We start from the raw sequence: 20,925 nt of genomic DNA, 5'->3' as shown, positions 1-20,925 counted from the left end.
CTTTACTACAGGTTTACTGTGTACCTTGGAACGTCTAATTGACGATGAAACACAGTAATTGCATCGGAATAAAAATTCAAATGGCAAAATGCCGACTTAAGTACAAGTGGACTGACACTCTACCTTCTATGATTTGATCCTCTCCTGTGAGTCCTGATTTAGATTCCGATGCATCACTTCAGGTTTACTGTATCCCTTGGACCTTCTTATTGACGATGAAATACAGAAATTGCATCGGAATTAAATACTAAAGGCACAATGCCGACATAAGTACAAGAGGACTGACACACTAACTTTCAATGATTAGAACCTCTCCTGTGAGTCCAGTTTTAGATTCCGATTTTTCACTTCAGGTTTACTGTATCCCTTGGATCTTCTTTTTAACGGTGAAGCACAGAAATTGCATCGGAATTAAATTCAAAAGGCATAATGCCGACTTAAGTACAAATGGACTGACTCTCTAACTTTCTATGATTTGAACCTCTCCTGTGAGTCCAGTTTTAGATTCCGATGCTTCACTACTGGTTTACTGTATGCCTTGGAACCTCTTATTGAGGATGAAACACAGTAATTGCATCGGAATAAAAATTCAAAAGGCACAATGCCGACTTAAGTACTAGAAGACTGACACTCTACCTTCTATGACTTGAACCTCTCCTGTGAGTCCAGTTTTAGATTCCGATGCTTTACTACCGGTTTACTGTATCCCTTGGACCATCTTATTGACGAAGAAACACAGAAATTGCATCTGAATTTAATACAAAACGCACAATGCCGACTTAAGTACAAGAGGACTGACACTCTAACCTTCTATGATTTGAACCTCTCCTGTGAGTCCAGTTTTAGATTCCGATGCTTCACTACAGGTTTACTGTATACCTTGGAACCTCTTATTGAGGATGAAACACAGTAATTGCATCGGAATAAAAATTCAAAAGGCACAATGCCGACTTAAGTACTAGAAGACTGACACTCTACCTTCTATGACTTGAACCTCTCCTGTGAGTCCAGTTTTAGATTCCGATGCTTTACTACCGGTTTACTGTATCCCTTGGACCATCTTATTGACGAAGAAACACAGAAATTGCATCTGAATTTAATACAAAACGCACAATGCCGACTTAAGTACAAGAGGACTGACACTCTAACCTTCTATGATTTGAACCTCTCCTGTGAGTCAAGTTTTAGATTTCGATGCTTCCCTTCAGGTTTACTGTATACCTTGGACCTTCTTATTGACGAGGAAACAAAGATGTTGCATCCGAATTTAATACAAAAGGCACAATGCCGACTTAAGTGCAAGAAGACTGACACTCTCACTTTCTATGATTTGAACCTCTCCTGGGAGTCCAGTTTTAGATTCCGATGCATCCCTTCAGGTTTACTGTATACCTTGGACCTTCTTTCTGACGATGAAACACAGAAATTGCATCAGAATTTAATACAAAAGGCACAATGCCGACTTAAGTACAAGAGGACTGACACTCTAACTTTCTATGATTTGAACCTCTCCTGTGAGTCCAGTTCTAGATTCCGAAGCTTCACTTCAGGTTTACTGTATACCTTGGACCTTCTTACTGACGATGAAACACAGAATTTGCATCCGAATTTAATACAAAAGTCACAATGCAGACTTAATTACAAGAGGACCGACACTCTAACTTTCTATGATTTGAACCTCTCCTGTGAGTCCAGTTTTAGATTCCGATGCTTCACTAAAGGTTTACTGTATACCTTGGAAGTTCTAATTGACGATGAAACACAGTAATTGCATCGGAATAAAAATTCAAAAGTCCAAATGCCGGCTTAAGTACAAGTGGACTGACACTCTACCTTCTATGATTTGATCCTCTCCTGTGAGTCCTGATTTAGATTCCGATGCATCACTTCAGGTTTACTGTATCCCTTGGACCTTCTTATTGACGATGAAACACAGAAATTGCATCCGAATTTAATACTAAAGGCACAATGCCGACTTAAGTACAAGAGGACTGACACTCTAACCTTCTATGATTTGGCCAACTCCTGTGAGTCCAGTTTTAGATTCCGATGCATCACTTCAGGTTTACTGTATCCCTTGGACCTTCTTATTGACGATGAAACACAGAAATTGCATCCGAATTTAATACAAGAGGCACAATGCCGACTTAAGTACAAGAGGACTGACACTCTAACTTTCTATGATTTGAACCTCTCCTGTGAGTCCAGTTTTAGATTCCGATGCTTCACGTCAGGTTTACTGTATACCTTGGACCTTCTTACTGACGATGAAACACAGAAATTGCATCCGAATTAAATACAAGAGGCACAATGTCGAATTAAATACAAGAGGACTGACACTCTAACTTTCAATGATTTGAATCTCTCCTGTGAGTCCAGTTTTAGATTTCGATGCTTCCCTTCAGGTTTACTGTATACCTTGGACCTTCTTACTGACGAGGAAAGAAATTGCATCTGAATTTAATACAAAAGGCACAATGCCGACGTAAGTACAAGAAGACTGACCCTCTCACTGTCTATGGTTTGAACCTCTCCTGTGAGTCCACTTTTAGATTCCAATGCGTCCCTTCAGGTTTACTGTATACCATGGACCTTCTTACTGACGATGAAACACAGATATTGCATCCGAATTTAATACAAAAGGCACCATGCCGACTTAGGTACATGAGGACTGACACTCTAACTTTCTATAATTTGAACCTCTCCTGTGAGTCCGGATTTAGATTCCGATGCATCACGTCAGGTTTACTGTATCCCTTGGACCTTCTTATTGACGATGAAACACAGAAATTGCATCCGTATTTAATACAAGAGGCACAATGCCGACTTAAGTACAAGAGGAATGACACCCTAACTTTCTATGATTTGAACCTCTCCTGTGAGTCCAGTTTTAGATTCCGATGCTTCACTTCAGGTTTACTGTATACCTTGGACCTTCTTATTGAGGATGAAACACCGATATTGCATCCGAATTTAATACAAAAGGCACATTGCCGACTTAAGGACAAGAGGACTGACACTCTCACATTCTATGATTTGAACCTCTCCTGTGAGTCCAGTTTTTGATTCCGACGCTTCACTTGAGGTTTACTGTATCCCTTAACCATTCTTATTGACGATGAAACACAGAAATTGCATCCTAAATTAATACAAAAGGCACAATGCCGACTTAAGTACAAGAGGACTGACACTCTAACCTTCTATGATTTGAACCACTCCTGTGAGTCCAGTTTTAGATTCCGATGCATCACTTCAGGTTTACTGTATCCCTTGGACCTTCTTATTGACGATGAAACACAGAAATTGCATCCGAATTTAATACAAGAGGTACAATGCCGACTTAAGTACAAGAGGACTGACACTCTAACTTTCTATGATTTGAACCTCTCCTGTGAGTCCAGTTTTAGATTCCGATGCTTCACGTCAGGTTTACTGTATACATTGGACCTTCTCATTGACGATGAAACACAGAAATTGGATCCGAATTTAATGCAAAAGGCACAATGCCGACTTAAGTACAAGTGGACTGACACTCTAACTTTCTATGATTTGAACCTCTCCTGTGAGTCCAGTGTCAGATTCCGATGCCTCACGTCAGGTTTACTGTATCCCTTGGACCTTCTTATTGACGATGAAACACAGAAATTGCATCCGAATTTAATACAAGAGGCACAATGCCGACTTAAGTACAAGAGGACTGACACTCTAACTTTCTATGATTTGAACCTCTCCTGTGTGTCCAGTTTTAGATTCCAACGCTTCACTTCAGGTTTACTGTATACCTTGGACCTTCTTATTGACGATGAAACACAGAAATTGGATCCGAATTTAACGCAAAAGGCACAATGCCGACTTAAGTACAAGAGGACTGACCCTCTAGCTTTCTATGATTTGAACCTCTCCTGTGAGTAAAGTTTTAGATTCCGATGCTTCACTTCAGGTTTACTGTATTGCTTGGACCTTCTTATTGACGATGAAACACAGATATTGCATCCGAATTTAATACAAAAGGCACAATGCCGACTTAAGTACAAGAGGACTGACACTCTCACATTCTATGATTTGAACCATTCCTGGGAGTCCAGTTTTAGATTCCGACGCTTCACTTGAGGTTTACTGTATCCCTTGGACCTTCTTATTGACGATGAAACACAGAAATTGCATCCGAAATTAATACAAAAGGCACCATGCCGACTTAAGTACACGAGGACTGACACTCTAACTTTCTATAATTTGAACCTCTCCTGTGAGTCCGGATTTAGATTCCGATGCCTCACGTCAGGTTTACTGTATCCCTTGGACCTTCTTATTGACGATGAAACACAGAAATTGCATCCGTATTTAATACAAGAGGCACAATGCCGACTTAAGTACAAGAGGACTGACACTCTAACTTTCTATGATTTGAACCTCTCCTGTGGGTCCAGTTTTAGATTCCGATGCTTCACTTCAGGTTTACTGTATCCCTTGGACCTTCTTATTGAGGATGAAACACAGAAATTGCATCCGAATTAAATACAAGAGGCACAATGTCGAATTAAATACAAGAGGACTGACCCTCTCACTGTCTATGGTTTGAACCTCTCCTGTGAGTCCACTTTTAGATTCCAATGCTTCCCTTCAGGTTTACTGTATACCATGGACCTTCTTACTGACGATGAAACACAGAAATTGCATCCGAATTTAATACAAAAGGCACCATGCCGACTTAAGTACACGAGGACTGACACTCTAACTTTCTATAATTTGAACCTCTCCTGTGAGTCCGGATTTAGATTCCGATGCCTCACGTCAGGTTTACTGTATCCCTTGGACCTTCTTATTGACGATGAAACACAGAAATTGCATCCGTATTTAATACAAGAGGCACAATGCCGACTTAAGTACAAGAGGACTGACACTCTAACTTTCAATGATTTGAACCTCTCCTGTGAGTCCAGTTTTAGATTCCGATGCTTCACTTCAGGTTTACTGTATCCCTTGGACCTTCTTATTGAGGATGAAACACCGATATTGCATCCGAATTTAATACAAAAGCCACATTGCCGACTTAAGGACAAGAGGACTGACACTCTCACATTCTATGATTTGAACATCTCCTGTGAGTCCAGTTTTTGATTCCGACGCTTCACTTGAGGTTTACTGTATCCCTTAACCATTCTTATTGACGATGTAACACAGAAATTGCATCCTAAATTAATACAAAAGGCACAATGAAGACTTAAGTACAAGAGGACTGACACTCTAACCTCCTATGATTTGAACCACTCCTGTGAGTCCAGTTTTAGATTCCGATGCATCACTTCAGGTTTAATGTATCCCTTGGACCTTCTTATTGACGATGAAACACAGAAATTGCATCCGAATTTAATACAAGAGGCACAATGCCGACTTAAGTACAAGAGGACTGACACTCTAACTTTCTATGATTTGAACCTCTCCTGTGAGTCCAGTTTTAGATTCCGATGCTTCACGTCAGGTTTACTGTATACCTTGGACATTCACATTGACGATGAAACACAGAAATTGGATCCGAATTTAATGCAAAAGGCACAATGCCGACTTAAGTACAAGTGTACTGACACTCTAACTTTCTATGATTTGAACCTCTCCTGTGAGTCCAGTGTCAGATTCCGATGCCTCACGTCAGGTTTACTGTATCCCTTGGACCTTCTTATTGACGATGAAACACAGAAATTGCATCCGAATTTAATACAAGAGGCACAATGCCGACTTAAGTACAAGAGGACTGACACTCTAACTTTCTATGATTTGAACCTCTCCTGTGTGTCCAGTTTTAGATTCCAACGCTTCACTTCAGGTTTACTGTATACCGTGGACCTTCTTATTGACGATGAAACACAGAAATTGGATCCGAATTTAACGCAAAAGGCACAATGCCGACTTAAGTACAAGAGGACTGACCCTCTAGCTTTCTATGATTTGAACCTCTCCTGTGAGTCCAGTTTTAGATTCCGATGCTTCCCTTCAGGTTTACTGTATACCTTATACCTTCTTATTGACCATGAAACACCGAAATTGCATCCGAATTTAATACAAAAGTCACAATGCCGACTTAAGTACAAGAGGACCGACACACTCACTTTCTATGATTTGAACCTCTTCTGTGAGTCCAGTTTTACATTCCGACGCTACACTTCAGGTTTACTGTATACCGTGGACCTTCTTATTGACGATGAAGCACAGAAATTGCATCGGAATGAAATCCAAAAGGCACAATGCCGACTTAAGTACAAGATGACTAACACTCTAATTTTCTAAGATTTGAACCTCTCCTGTGAGTCCAGTTTTAGAATCCGATGCTTAACTTCAGGTTTACTGTATCATTTGGACCTTCTTATTGACGATGAAACACAGAAATTGCATCCGAATGTAATACAAGAGGCACAATTTCGACTTAAGTAAAAGAGGACTGACACTCTAACTTTCTATGATTTGAACCTCTCCTATGAGTCCAGTTTTAGATTCCGATGCTTCACTTCAGGTATAATGTATACCTTGGAGCCTCTTATTGACGATGAAACACGGAAATTGGATCCGAATTTAATGCAAAAGGCACAATGCCGAATTATGTAAAAGAGGACTGACACTCTAACCTTCTATGATTTGAACCTCTCCTGTGAGTCCAGTTTTAGATTCCGATGCATCACTTCAGGTTTAGTGTATCCCTTGGACCTTCTTATTGACGATGAAACACAGAAATTGCAACCGAATTCAATACAAAAGGCACAATGCAGACTTAATTACAAGAGGACTGACACTCTAACTTTCTATGATTTGAATCTCTCCAGTGTGTCCAGTTTTAGATTCCGATGCTTCACTTCAGGTTTACTGTATACCTTGGACCTTCTTCTTGACGATGAAACACAGAAATTGCATCGGAAGTAAATTCAAAAGGCACAATGCCGACCTAATTACAAGAGGACTGACACTCTAACTTTCAATGATTTGGATATCTCCTGTGAGTCCAGTTTTAGATTTCGATGCTTCCCTTCAATTTTACTGTATACCCTGGACCTTCATATTGACGATGAAACACAGAAATTGCATCCGAATTTAATACAAAAGGCACAATGCCGACTTAAGTACAGAAAGACTGACACTCTCCTTTTCTATGATTTGAACCTCTCCTGTGAGTCCAGTTTTAGATTCCGATGCTTCACTTCAGGTATAATGAATACCTTGGAGCCTCTTATTGACGATGAAACACGGAAATTGGATCCGAATTTAATGCAAAAGGCACAATGCCGACGTAAGTACAAGAGGACTGACACACTAACTTTCTATGATTTGAACCTCTCCTGTGAGTCCAGTTTTAGATTCCGAAGCTTCACTTCAGGTTTACTGTATTACTTGGACATTCTTATTGACTATGAAACATAGAAATTGCATCCGAATTTAATGCAAAAGGCACAATGCCGAATTATGTAAAAGAGGACCGACACTGAAACTTTCTATGATTTGAACCTCTCCTGTGAGTCCAGTTTTAGATTCCGATGCTTCCCTTCAGGTTTACTGTATACCTTATACCTTCTTATTGACCATGAAACACCGAAATTGCATCCGAATTTAATACAAAAGGCACAATGCCGACTTAAGTACAAGAGGACCGACACACTCACTTTCTATGATTTGAACCTCTTCTGTGAGTCCAGTTTTAGATTCCGACGCTACACTTCAGGTTTACTGTATACCGTGGACCTTCTTATTGACGATGAAGCACAGAAATTGCATCGGAATGAAATCCAAAAGGCACAATGCCGACTTAAGTACAAGATGACTAACACTCTAATTTTCTAAGATTTGAACCTCTCCTGTGAGTCCAGTTTTAGAATCCGATGCTTAACTTCAGGTTTACTGTATCATTTGGACCTTCTTATTGACGATGAAACACAGAAATTGCATCCGAATGTAATACAAGAGGCACAATTTCGACTTAAGTAAAAGAGGACTGACACTCTAACTTTCTATGATTTGAACCTCTCCTATGAGTCCAGTTTTAGATGCCGATGCTTCCCTTCAGGTTTACTGTATACCTTGGACCTTCTTATTGACGATGAAACACAGATATTGCATCCGAATTTAAGACAAAAGGCACAATGCCGACTTAAGTACAAGAGGACCGATACACTCACTTCCTATGGTTTGAACCTCTCCTGTGAGTCCAGATTTAGGATCCGACGCTTCCCTTCAGGTTTACTGTATACCTTGGACCTTCTTATTGACGATGAAACACAGAAATTGCATCCGAAAATAATACAAAAGGCACAATGCCGACTTAAGTACAAGAGGACTGACACTCTAACCTTCTATGATTTGAACCTCTCCTGTGAGTCCAATTTTAGATTCCGATGCATCACTTCAGGTTTAGTGTATCCCTTGGACCTACTTATTGACGATGAAACACAGAAATTGCATCCGAATTTAATACAAAAGGCACAATGCCGACTTAAGTACAAGAGGACCGACACACTCACTTTCTATGATTTGAACCTCTTCTGTGAGTCCAGTTTTAGATTCCGATGCTACACTTCAGGTTTACTGTATACCATGGACCTTCTTATTGACGATGAAGCACAGAAATTGCATGGGAATGAAATCTAAAAGGCACAATGCCGACTTAAGTACAAGATGACTAACACTCTAACTTTCTATGATTTGAACCTCTCCTATGAGTCCAGTTTTAGATGCCGATGCTTCCCTTCAGGTTTACTGTATACCTTGGACCTTCTTATTGACGATGAAACACAGATATTGCATCCGAATTTAATACAAAAGGCACAATGCCGACTTAAGTACAAGAGGACCGACACACTCACTTCCTATGATTTGAACCTCTCCTGTGAGTCCAGTTTTAGATTCCGACGCTTCCCTTCAGGTTTACTGTATACCTTGGACCTTCTTACTGACGAGGAAACACATAAATTGGATCCGAAATTAATGCAAAAGGCACAATGCCGTCTTAAGTACAAGAGGGCTTACACTCTCACATTCTATTATTTGAACCTCTCCTGTGAGTCCAGTTTTAGATTCCGATTCTCCACTTCAGGTTTCCCGTATATCTTGGACCATCTTATTGACGATGAAACACAGAAATTGCATCGGAATTAAATTCAGAAGGCACAATGCCGACTTAAGTACAAGAGGACGGACACTCTAACTTTCAATGATTTGAACCTCTCCTGTGAGTCCAGTTTTAGATTCCGATGCTACACTTCAGGTTTACTGTTTACCATGGACCTTCTTATTGACGATGAAGCACAGAAATTGCATCGGAGTGAGATTCAAAAGGCACAATACCGACTTAAGTACAAGATGACTGACACTCTAACTATCTATGATTTGAACCTCTCCTGTGAGTCCAGTTTTAGAATCCGATGCTTCACTTCAGGTTTACTGTAAACCTTGGACCTTCTTACTGACGATGAAACACAGAAATTGCATCCGAATTAAATACAAGAGGCACAATGTCGAATTAAATACAAGAGGACTGACACTCTAACTTTCAATGATTTGAATCTCTCCTGTGAGTCCAGATTTAGATTTCGATGCTTCCCTTCAGGTTTACTGTATACCTTGGACCTTCTTATTGACGAGGAAAGAAATTGCATCCGAATTTAATACAAAAGGCACAATGCCGACGTAAGTACAAGAAGACTGACACTCTCACTTTCTATGAGTTAAACCTCTCCTGTGAGTCCAGTTTTAGAATCCGATGCATCCCTTCAGGTTTACTGTATACCTTTGACCTTCTTACTGACGATGAAACACAGAAATTACATCCGAATTAAATACAAGAGGCACAATGTCGAATTAAATACAAGAGGACTGACCCTCTCACTGTCTATGGTTTGAACCTCTCCTGTGAGTCCACTTTTAGATTCCAATGCTTCCCTTCAGGTTTACTGTATACCATGGACCTTCTTATTGACGATGAAACACAGAAATTGCATCCGTATTTAATACAAGAGGCACAATGCCGACTTAAGTACAAGAGAAATGACACCCTAACTTTCTATGATTTGAACCTCTCCTGTGAGTCCAGTTTTAGATTCCGATGCTTCACTTCAGGATTACTGTATCCCTTGGACCTTCTTATTGAGGATGAAACACCGATATTGCATCCGAATTTAATACAAAAGGCACATTGCCGACTTAAGGACAAGAGGACTGACACTCTCACATTCTATGATTTGAACCTCTCCTGTGAGTCCAGTTTTTGATTCCGACGCTTCACTTGAGGTTTACTGTATCCCTTAACCATTCTTATTGACGATGAAACACAGAAATTGCATCCTAAATTAATACAAAAGGCACAATGCCGACTTAAGTACAAGAGGACTGACACTCTAACCTTCTATGATTTGAACCACTCCTGTGAGTCCAGTTTTAGATTCCGATGCATCACTTCAGGTTTACTGTATCCCTTGGACCTTCTTATTGACGATGAAACGCAGAAATTGCATCCGAATTTAATACAAGAGGCACAATGCCGACTTAAGTACAAGAGGACTGACACTCTAACTTTCTATGATTTGAACCTCTCCTGTGAGTCCAGTTTTAGATTCCGATGCTTCACGTCAGGTTTACTGTATACCTTGGACCTTTTCATTGACGATGAAACACAGAAATTGGATCCGAATTTAATGCAAAAGGCACAATGCCGACTTAAGTACAAGTGGACTGACACTCTAACTTTCTATGATTTGAACCTCTCCTGTGAGTCCAGTGTCAGATTCCGATGCCTCACGTCAGGTTTACTGTATCCCTTGGACCTTCTTATTGACGATGAAACACAGAAATTGCATCCGAATTTAATACAAGAAGCACAATGCCGACTTAAGTACAAGAGGACTGACACTCTAACTTTCTATGATTTGAACCTCTCCTGTGTGTCCAGTTTTAGATTCCAACGCTTCACTTCAGGTTTACTGTATACCTTGGACCTTGTTATTGACGATGAAACACAGAAATTGGATCCGAATTTAACGCAAAAGGCACAATGCCGACTTAAGTACAAGAGGACTGACCCTCTAGCTTTCTATGATTTGAACCTCTCCTGTGAGTAAAGTTTTAGTTTCCGATGCTTCACTTCAGGTTTACTGTATTGCTTGGACCTTCTTATTGACGATGAAACACAGATATTGCATCCGAATTTAATACAAAAGGCACAATGCCGACTTAAGTACAAGAGGACTGACACTCTCACATTCTATGATTTGAAACCCTCCTGGGTGTCCAATTTTAGATTCCGACGCTTCACTTGAGGTTTACTGTATCCCTTGGACCTTCTTATTGACGATGAAACACAGAAATTGCATCCGAAATTAATACAAAAGGCACCATGCCGACTTAAGTACACGAGGACTGACACTCTAACTTTCTATAATTTGAACCTCTCCTGTGAGTCCGGAATTAGATTCCGATGCCTCACGTCAGGTTTACTGTATCCCTTGGACCTTCTTATTGACGATGAAACACAGAAATTGCATCCGTATTTAATACAAGAGGCACAATGCCGACTTAAGTACAAGAGGACTGACACTCTAACTTTCTATGATTTGAACATCTCCTGTGAGTCCAGTTTTAGATTCCGATGCTTCACTTCAGGTTTACTGTATCCCTTGGACCTTCTTATTGAGGATGAAACACAAAAATTGCATCCGAATTAAATACAAGAGGCACAATGTCGAATTAAATACAAGAGGACTGACCCTCTCACTGTCTATGGTTTGAACCTCTCCTGTGAGTCCACTTTTAGATTCCAATGCTTCCCTTCAGGTTTACTGTATACCATGTACCTTCTTACTGTCGATGAAACACAGAAATTGCATCCGAATTTAATACAAAAGGCACCATGCCGACTTAAGTACACGAGGACTGACACTCTAACTTTCTATGATTTGAACCTCTCCTGTGAGTCCAGTTTTAGATTCCGATGCTTCACTTCAGGTTTACTGTATCCCTTGGACCTTCTTATTGAGGATGAAACACCGATATTGCATCCGAATTTAATACAAAAGGCACATTGCCGACTTAAGGACAAGAGGACTGACACTCTCACATTCTATGATTTGAACCTCTCCTGTGAGTCCAGTTTTTGATTCCGACGCTTCACTTGAGTTTTACTGTATCCCTTAACCATTCTTATTGACGATGAAACACAGAAATTGCATCCTAAATTAATACAAAAGGCACAATGCCGAATTAAGTACAAGAGGACTGACACTCTAACCTTCTATGATTTGAACCACTCCTGTGAGTCCAGTTTTAGATTCCGATGCATCACTTCAGGTTTACTGTATCCCTTGGACCTTCTTATTGACGATGAAACACAGAAATTGCATCCGAATTTAATACAAGAGGCACAATGCCGACTTCAGTACAAGAGGACTGACACTCTAACTTTCTATGATTTGAACCTCTCCTGTGAGTCCAGTTTTAGATTCCGATGCTTCACGTCAGGTTTACTGTATACCTTGGACCTTCTCATTGACGATGAAACACAGAAATTGGATCCGAATTTAATGCAAAAGGCACAATGCCGACTTAAGTACAAGTGGAGTGACACTCTAACTTTCTATGATTTGAACCTCTCCTGTGAGTCCAGTGTCAGATTCCGATGCCTCACGTCAGGTTTACTGTATCCCTTGGACCTTCTTATTGACGATGAAACACAGAAATTGCATCCGAATTTAATACAAGAGGCACAATGCCGACTTAAGTACAAGAGGACTGACACTCTAACTTTCTATGATTTGAACCTCTCCTGTGTGTCCAGTTTTAGATTCCAACGCTTCACTTCAGGTTTACTGTATACCTTGGACCTTCTTATTGACGATGAAACACAGAAATTGGATCCGAATTTAACGCAAAAGGCACAATGCCGACTTAAGTACAAGAGGACTGACCCTCTAGCTTTCTATGATTTGAACCTCTCCTGTGAGTAAAGTTTTAGATTCCGATGCTTCACTTCAGGTTTACTGTATTGCTTGGACCTTCTTATTGACGATGAAACACAGATATTGCATCCGAATTTAATACAAAAGGCACAATGCCGACTTAAGTACAAGAGGACTGACACTCTCACATTCTATGATTTGAACCCCTCCTGGGAGTCCAGTTTTAGATTCCGACGCTTCACTTGAGGTTTACTGTATCCCTTGACCTTCTTATTGACGATGAAACACAGAAATTGCATCCGAAATTAATACAAAAGGCACAATGCCGACTTAAGTACAAGAGGACTGACACTCTAACCTTCTATGATTTGAACCTCTCCTGTGAGTCCAGTTTTAGATTCCGATGCATCACTTCAGGTTTAGTGTATCCCTTGGACCTTTTTATTGACGATGAAACACAGAAATTGCAACCGAATTCAATACAAAAGGCACAATGCCGACTTAATTACAAGAGGACTGACACTCTAACTTTCTATGATTTGAATCTCTCCAGTGTGTCCAGTTTTAGATTCCGATGCTTCACTTCAGGTTTACTGTATACCTTGGACCTTCTTCTTGACGATGAAACACAGAAATTGCATCGGAAGTAAATTCAAAAGGCACAATGCCGACCTAATTACAAGAGGACTGACACTCTAACTTTCAATGATTTGGATATCTCCTGTGAGTCCAGTTTTAGATTTCGATGCTTCCCTTCAGGTTTACTGTATACCTTGGACCTTCATATTGACGATGAAACACAGAAATTGCATCCGAATTTAATACAAAAGGCACAATGCCGACTTAAGTACAGAAAGACTGACACTCTCCCTTTCTATGATTTGAACCTCTCCTGTGAGTCCAGTTTTACAATCCGATGCTTCACTTCAGGTATAATGTATAACTTGGAGCCTCTTATTGACGATGAAACACGGAAATTGGATCCGAATTTAATGCAAAAGGCACAATGCCGACGTAAGTACAAGAGGACTGACACACTAACTTTCTATGATTTGAACCTCTCCTGTGAGTCCAGTTTTAGATTCCGAAGCTTCACTTCAGGTTTACTGTATTACTTGGACATTCTTATTGACTATGAAACATAGAAATTGCATCCGAATTTAATGCAAAAGGCACAATGCCGAATTATGTAAAAGAGGACTGACACTCAAACTTTCTATGATTTGAACCTCTCCTGTGAGTCCAGTTTTAGATTCCGATGCTTCCCTTCAGGTTTACTGTATACCTTATACCTTCTTATTGACCATGAAACACCGAAATTGCATCCGAATTTAATACAAAAGGCACAATGCTGACTTAAGTACAAGAGGACCGACACACTCACTTTCTATGATTTGAACCTCTTCTGTGAGTCCAGTTTTAAATTCCGATGCTACACCTCAGGTTTACTGTATACCGTGGACCTTCTTATTGACGATGAAGCACAGAAATTGCATCGGAATGAAATCCAAAAGGCACAATGCCGACTTAAGTACAAGATGACTAACACTCTAATTTTCTAAGATTTGAACCTCTCCTGTGAGTCCAGTTTTAGAATCCGATGCTTAACTTCAGGTTTACTGTATCATTTGGACCTTCTTATTGACGATGAAACACAGAAATTGCATCCGAATGTAATACAAGAGGCACAACTTCGACTTAAGTAAAAGAGGACTGACACTCTAACTTTCTATGATTTGAACCTCTCCTATGAGTCCAGTTTTAGATGCCGATGCTTCCCTTCAGGTTTACTGTATACCTTGGACCTTCTTATTGACGATGAAACACAGATATTGCATCCGAATTTAAGACAAAAGGCACAATGCCGACTTAAGTACAAGAGGACCGATACACTCACTTCCTATGGTTTGAACCTCTCCTGTGAGTCCAGATTTAGATTCCGACGCTTCCCTTCAGGTTTACTGTATACCTTGGACCTTCTTATTGACGATGAAACACAGAAATTGCATCCGAAATTAATACAAAAGGCACAATGCCGACTTAAGTACAAGAGGACTGACACTCTAACCTTCTATGATTTGAACCTCTCCTGTGAGTCCAATTTTAGATTCCGATGCATCACTTCAGGTTTAGTGTATCCCTTGGACCTACTTATTGACGATGAAACACAGAAATTGCATCCGAATTTAATACAAAAGGCACAATGCCGACTTAAGTACAAGAGGACCGACACACTCACTTTCTATGATTTGAACCTCTTCTGTGAGTCCAGTTTTAGATTCCGATGCTACACTTCAGGTTTACTGTATACCATGGACCTTCTTATTGACGATGAAGCACAGAAATTGCATGGGAATGAAATCCAAAAGGCACAATGCCGACTTAAGTACAAGATGACTAACACTCTAATTTTCTATGATTTGAACCTCTCCTGTGGTCCAGTTTTAGAATCCGATGCTTAACTTCAGGTTTACTGTATCATTTGGACCTTCTTATTGACGATGAAACACAGAAATTGCATCCGAATGTAATACAAAAGGCACAATTTCGACTTAAGTAAAAGAGGACTGGCACTCTAACTTTCTATGATTTGAACCTCTCCTATGAGTCCAGTTTTAGATGCCGATGCTTCCCTTCAGGTTTACTGTATACCTTGGACCTTCTTATTGACGATGAAACACAGATATTGCATCCGAATTTAATACAAAAGGCACAATGCCGACTTAAGTACAAGAGGACCGACACACTCACTTCCTATGATTTGAACCTCTCCTGTGAGTCCAGTTTTAGATTCCGACGCTTCCCTTCAGGTTTACTGTATACCATGGACCTTCTACTGACGATGAAACACAGAAATCGCATCCGCATTTAATACAAAAGGCACAATGCCGACTTAAGTACAGGAGGACTGACACTCTAACTTTCTATAATTTGAACATCTCCTGTGAATCCGGTTTTACATTCCGATGCCTCACTTCAGGTTTACTGTATCCCTTGGACCTTCTTATTGACGATGAAACACAGAAATTGCATTCGAATATAATAGAAGAGGCACAATGCCGACTTAAGTACAAGAGGACTGACACTCTCACTTTCTATGATTTGAACCTCTCCTGTGAGTCCAGTTTTAGATTCCGGCGCTTCACTTCAGGTTTTCTGCATACCCTCGTCCTTCTTATTGACGATGAAACACAGAAATTGCATCCGAATTAAATTCAAAAGGCACAATGCCGACTTAAGTACAGGAGGACTGACACTCTAACTTTCTATAATTTGAACTTCTCCTGTGAATCCGGTTTTACATTCCGATGCCTCACTTCAGGTTTACTGTATACCTTGGACCTTCTTACTGACGATAAAACAGAAACTGCATCTGAATTTAATACAAAGGGCACAATGCCGACTTCAGTACAAGATTGCTGACACTCTAACTTTCTATGATTTGAACCTCTCCTGTGAGTCCATTTTTAGATTCCGATGCCTCACTTCAGGTTTACTGTATCTCTTGGACCTTCTTATTGACGATGAAACACAGAAATTGAATCCGAATTTAATACAAGAGGCACAATACCGACTTAAGTACAAGAGGACTGACTCCCAATGATTTGAACCACACATGTGAGTCCAGTTCTAGATTCCGATGCTTCACTTCAGGTTTACTGTATACCTTGGACCTCCTTATTGACGATGGAACACAGAAATTGGATCCGACTTTAATACAAAAGGCACAATGCCGACTTAGGTACAAGAGGACTGACACACTAAATTTCTATGATTTGAACCTCTCCCGTGAGTCCAGTTTTAGATTCGGATGCTTCACTTCAGGTTTACTGTATCCCTTGGACCATATTATTGACGATGAAACACAGAAATTGCATCCGAATTAAATACAAAAGGCACAATGCCGATTTAAGTACAAGAGGACTGACACTCTCACTTTCTATGATTTGAACCTCTCCTGTGAGTCCAGTTTTAGATTCCGATGCTTCACTTCAGGTTTACTGTATCCCTTGGACCATCTTATTGACGATGAAACACAGAAATTGCATCCGAATTTAATACAAGTGGCACAATGCCGACTTAAGTACAACAGGACTGACACTCTAACTTTCTATGATTTGAACCTGTCCTGTGAGTCCAGTTTTAGATTCCGATTTTTCACTTCAGGTTTACCGTATCCCTTGGACCTTCTTTTGGACGGTGAAGCACAGAAATTGCATCGGAATTAAATTCAAAATTCACAATACCGATTTAAGTACAAGAGGACTGACACTCTACTTTTCTATAATTTGAACCTCTCCTGTGAGTCTAGTTTTAGATTCCGATGCTCCACTTCAGGTTTACTGTATCCTTTGGACCCTCTTATTGACGATGAAACACAGAAATTGCATCCGAATTTAATACAAAAGGCACAATGCCGACTAAAGTACAAGAGGACTGACACTCTCACTTTTTATGATTTGAACCTCTCCTGTGAGTCCAGTTTTCGATTCCGATGCTTCATTTCAGGATTCCTGTATACCTTGGACCCTCTTATTGACGATGAAACACAGAAATTGCATCCGAATTAAATTCCAAAGGCACAATGCCGACTTAAGTACAAGAAGACTGACTCTCTAACTTTCTATGATTTGAACCTCTCCTGTGAGTCCAGTTTGGATTCCGATGATTCACTTCAGGTTTACTGTATCCCTTGGACCTTCTTATTGGTGATGAAAAACAGAAATTGCATCCAAATTTAATACAATAGGCACAAAGCCGACTTAAGTACAAGAGGACTGACACTCTGACTTTCTATGATTTAAACCTCTCCTGTGAGTCCAGTTTTAGATTCCGATGCTACACTTCAGGTTTACTGTATCCCTTGGACCTTCTTATTGGTGATGAAAAACGGAAATTGCATCCGAATATAATACAAAAAGCACAAGGCTACTTAAGTACAAGAGGACTGACACTCTCACTTTCTATGATTTGAACCTCTCCTGTGAGTCCAGTTTTAGATTCCGATGCTTCACTTCAGGTTTACTGTATCCCTTGGACATTCTTAATGATAATGAAACACAGAAATTGCATCCGAATTTAATACAAAGGTCACAATGCCGACTTAAATACAAGAGGACTGACACTCTAACTTTCAATGATATGAACCTCTCCTGTGAGTCCAATTTTAGATTGCGATATTTCACTTCAGGTTTACAGTATACCTTGGACCTTCTTCTTGACGATGAAACACAGAAATTGCATCGGAAGTAAATCCAAAAGTCACAGTGCCGACTTATGTACAAGAGGACTGGCACTCTAACTTTCTATGATTTGAACCTCTCCTGTTAGTCCAGTTTTAGATTCCGATGCTTCACTTCATGTTTACTGTACCCCTTGGACCTACTTTCTGTCGATGAAGCACGAAAATTGCATCGGAATTAAATTCAAAAGGCACAATGCCGACTTAAGTACAAGAGGACTGACACTCTAACTTTCTGTGATTTGAACCTCTCCTGTGAGTCCAGTTTTAGTTTCCGATGCTTCACTTCAGGTTTACTGTATCCCTTGGAACTTCTTATTGACGATGAAACACAGAAATTGCATCCAAATTAAATTCAAAAGGCACAATGCCGACTTAAGTACAAGAGGACTGGCACCCTAACTTTCTATGATTTGATCCTCTCCTGTGAGTTCAGTTTTAGATTCCGATGCTTCACTTCAGGTTTCCTGTATACCTTGGACCTTCTTATTGACGATGAAATACAGAAATTGCATCGGAATTAAATTCAAAAGGCACAATGCCGACTTATGTACAAGAGGACGGACACTCTATTTTTCTATGATTTGAACCTCTCCTGTGAGTCCAGTTTTAGATTCCGATGCTACACTTCAGGTTTACTGTATACCATGGACCTTCTTATTGACGATGAAACACAGAAGTTGCATCCGAATTTAAGACAAAAGGCACAATGCCGACTTAAGTACAAGAGGACCGATACACTCACTTCCTATTGTTTGAACCTCTCCTGTGAGTCCAGATTTAGATTCCGACGCTTCCCTTCAGGTTTACTGTATACCTTGGACCTTCTTATTGACGATGAAACACAGAAATTGCATCCGAAATTAATACAAAAGGCACAATGCCGACTTAAGTACAAGAGGACTGACACTCTAACCTTCTATGATTTGAACCTCTCCTGTGAGTCCAATTTTAGATTCCGATGCATCACTTCAGGTTTAGTGTATCCCTTGGACCTACTTATTGACGATGAAACACAGAAATTGCATCCGAATTTAATACAAAAGGCACAATGCCGACTTAAGTGCAAGAGGACCGACACACTCACTTTCTATGATTTGAACCTCTTCTGTGAGTCCAGTTTTAGATTCCGATGCTACACTTCAGGTTTACTGTATACCATGGACCTTCTTATTGACGATGAAGCACAGAAATTGCATGGGAATGAAATCCAAAAGGCACAATGCCGACTTAAGTACAAGATGACTAACACTCTAATTTTCTATGATTTGAACCTCTCCTGTGGTCCAGTTTTAGAATCCGATGCTTAACTTCAGGTTTACTGTATCATTTGGACCTTCTTATTGACGATGAAACACAGAAATTGCATCCGAATGTAATACAAAAGGCACAATTTCGACTTAAGTAAAAGAGGACTGACACTCTAACTTTCTATGATTTGAACCTCTCCTATGAGTCCAGTTTTAGATGCCGATGCTTCCCTTCAGGTTTACTGTATACCTTGGACCTTCTTATTGACGATGAAACACAGATATTGCATCCGAATTTAATACAAAAGGCACAATGCCGACTTAAGTACAAGAGGACCGACACACTCACTTCCTATGATTTGAACCTCTCCTGTGAGTCCAGTTTTAGATTCCGACGCTTCCCTTCAGGTTTACTGTATACCTTGGGCCTTCTTACTGACGAGGAAACACATAAATTGGATCCGAAATTAATGCAAAAGGCACAATGCCGTCTTAAGTACAAGAGGGCTTACACTCTCACATTCTATAATTTGAACCTCTCCTGTGAGTCCAGTTTTAGATTCCGATTCTCCACTTCAGGTTTCCCGTATATCTTGGACCATCTTATTGACGATGAAACACAGAAATTGCATCGGAATTAAATTCAGAAGGCACAATGCCGACTTAAGTACAAGAGGACGGACACTCTAACTTTCAATGATTTGAACCTCTCCTGTGAGTCCAGTTTTAGATTCCGATGCTACACTTCAGGTTTACTGTTTACCATGGACCTTCTTATTGACGATGAAGCACAGAAATTGCATCGGAGTGAGATTCAAAAGGCACAATACCGACTTAAGTACAAGAGGACTAACACTCTCATTTTCTATGATTTGAACCTATCCTGTGAGTCCAGTTTTAGATTCCGATGCTTCACTTCAGGTTTCCTGTATACCTTGGAACTTCTTATTGTCGATGAAACACAGAAATTGCATCCGAATTTAATACAAGAAGCACAATGACGACTTAAGTACAAGAGGACTGACACTCTCACTTTCTACGGTTTGAACCTCTCCTGTGAGTCCAGTTTTAAATTCCAATGCTTCCCTTCAGGTTTACTGTATACCATGGACCTTCTACTGACGATGAAACACAGAAATCGCATCCGCATTTAATACAAAAGGCACAATGCCGACTTAAGTACAGGAGGACTGACACTCTAACTTTCTATAATTTGAACTTCTCCTGTGAATCCGGTTTTACATTCCGATGCCTCACTTCAGGTTTACTGTATCCCTTGGACCTTCTTATTGACGATGAAACACAGAAATTGCATTCGAATATAATAGAAGAGGCACAATGCCGACTTAAGTACAAGAGGACTGACACTCTCACTTTCTATGATTTGAACCTCTCCTGTGAGTCCAGTTTTAGATTCCGGCGCTTCACTTCAGGTTTTCTGCATACCCTCGTCCTTCTTATTGACGATGAAACACAGAAATTGCATCCGAATTAAATTCAAAAGGCACAA

This window comes from Schistocerca americana, chromosome 2 (assembly GCF_021461395.2).
Source record: "Schistocerca americana isolate TAMUIC-IGC-003095 chromosome 2, iqSchAmer2.1, whole genome shotgun sequence".
Lineage (NCBI taxonomy): Eukaryota > Metazoa > Arthropoda > Insecta > Orthoptera > Acrididae > Schistocerca > Schistocerca americana.
The sequence above is the reverse complement of the archived record's forward strand: the minus strand, read 5'-3'. Positions refer to the sequence as shown.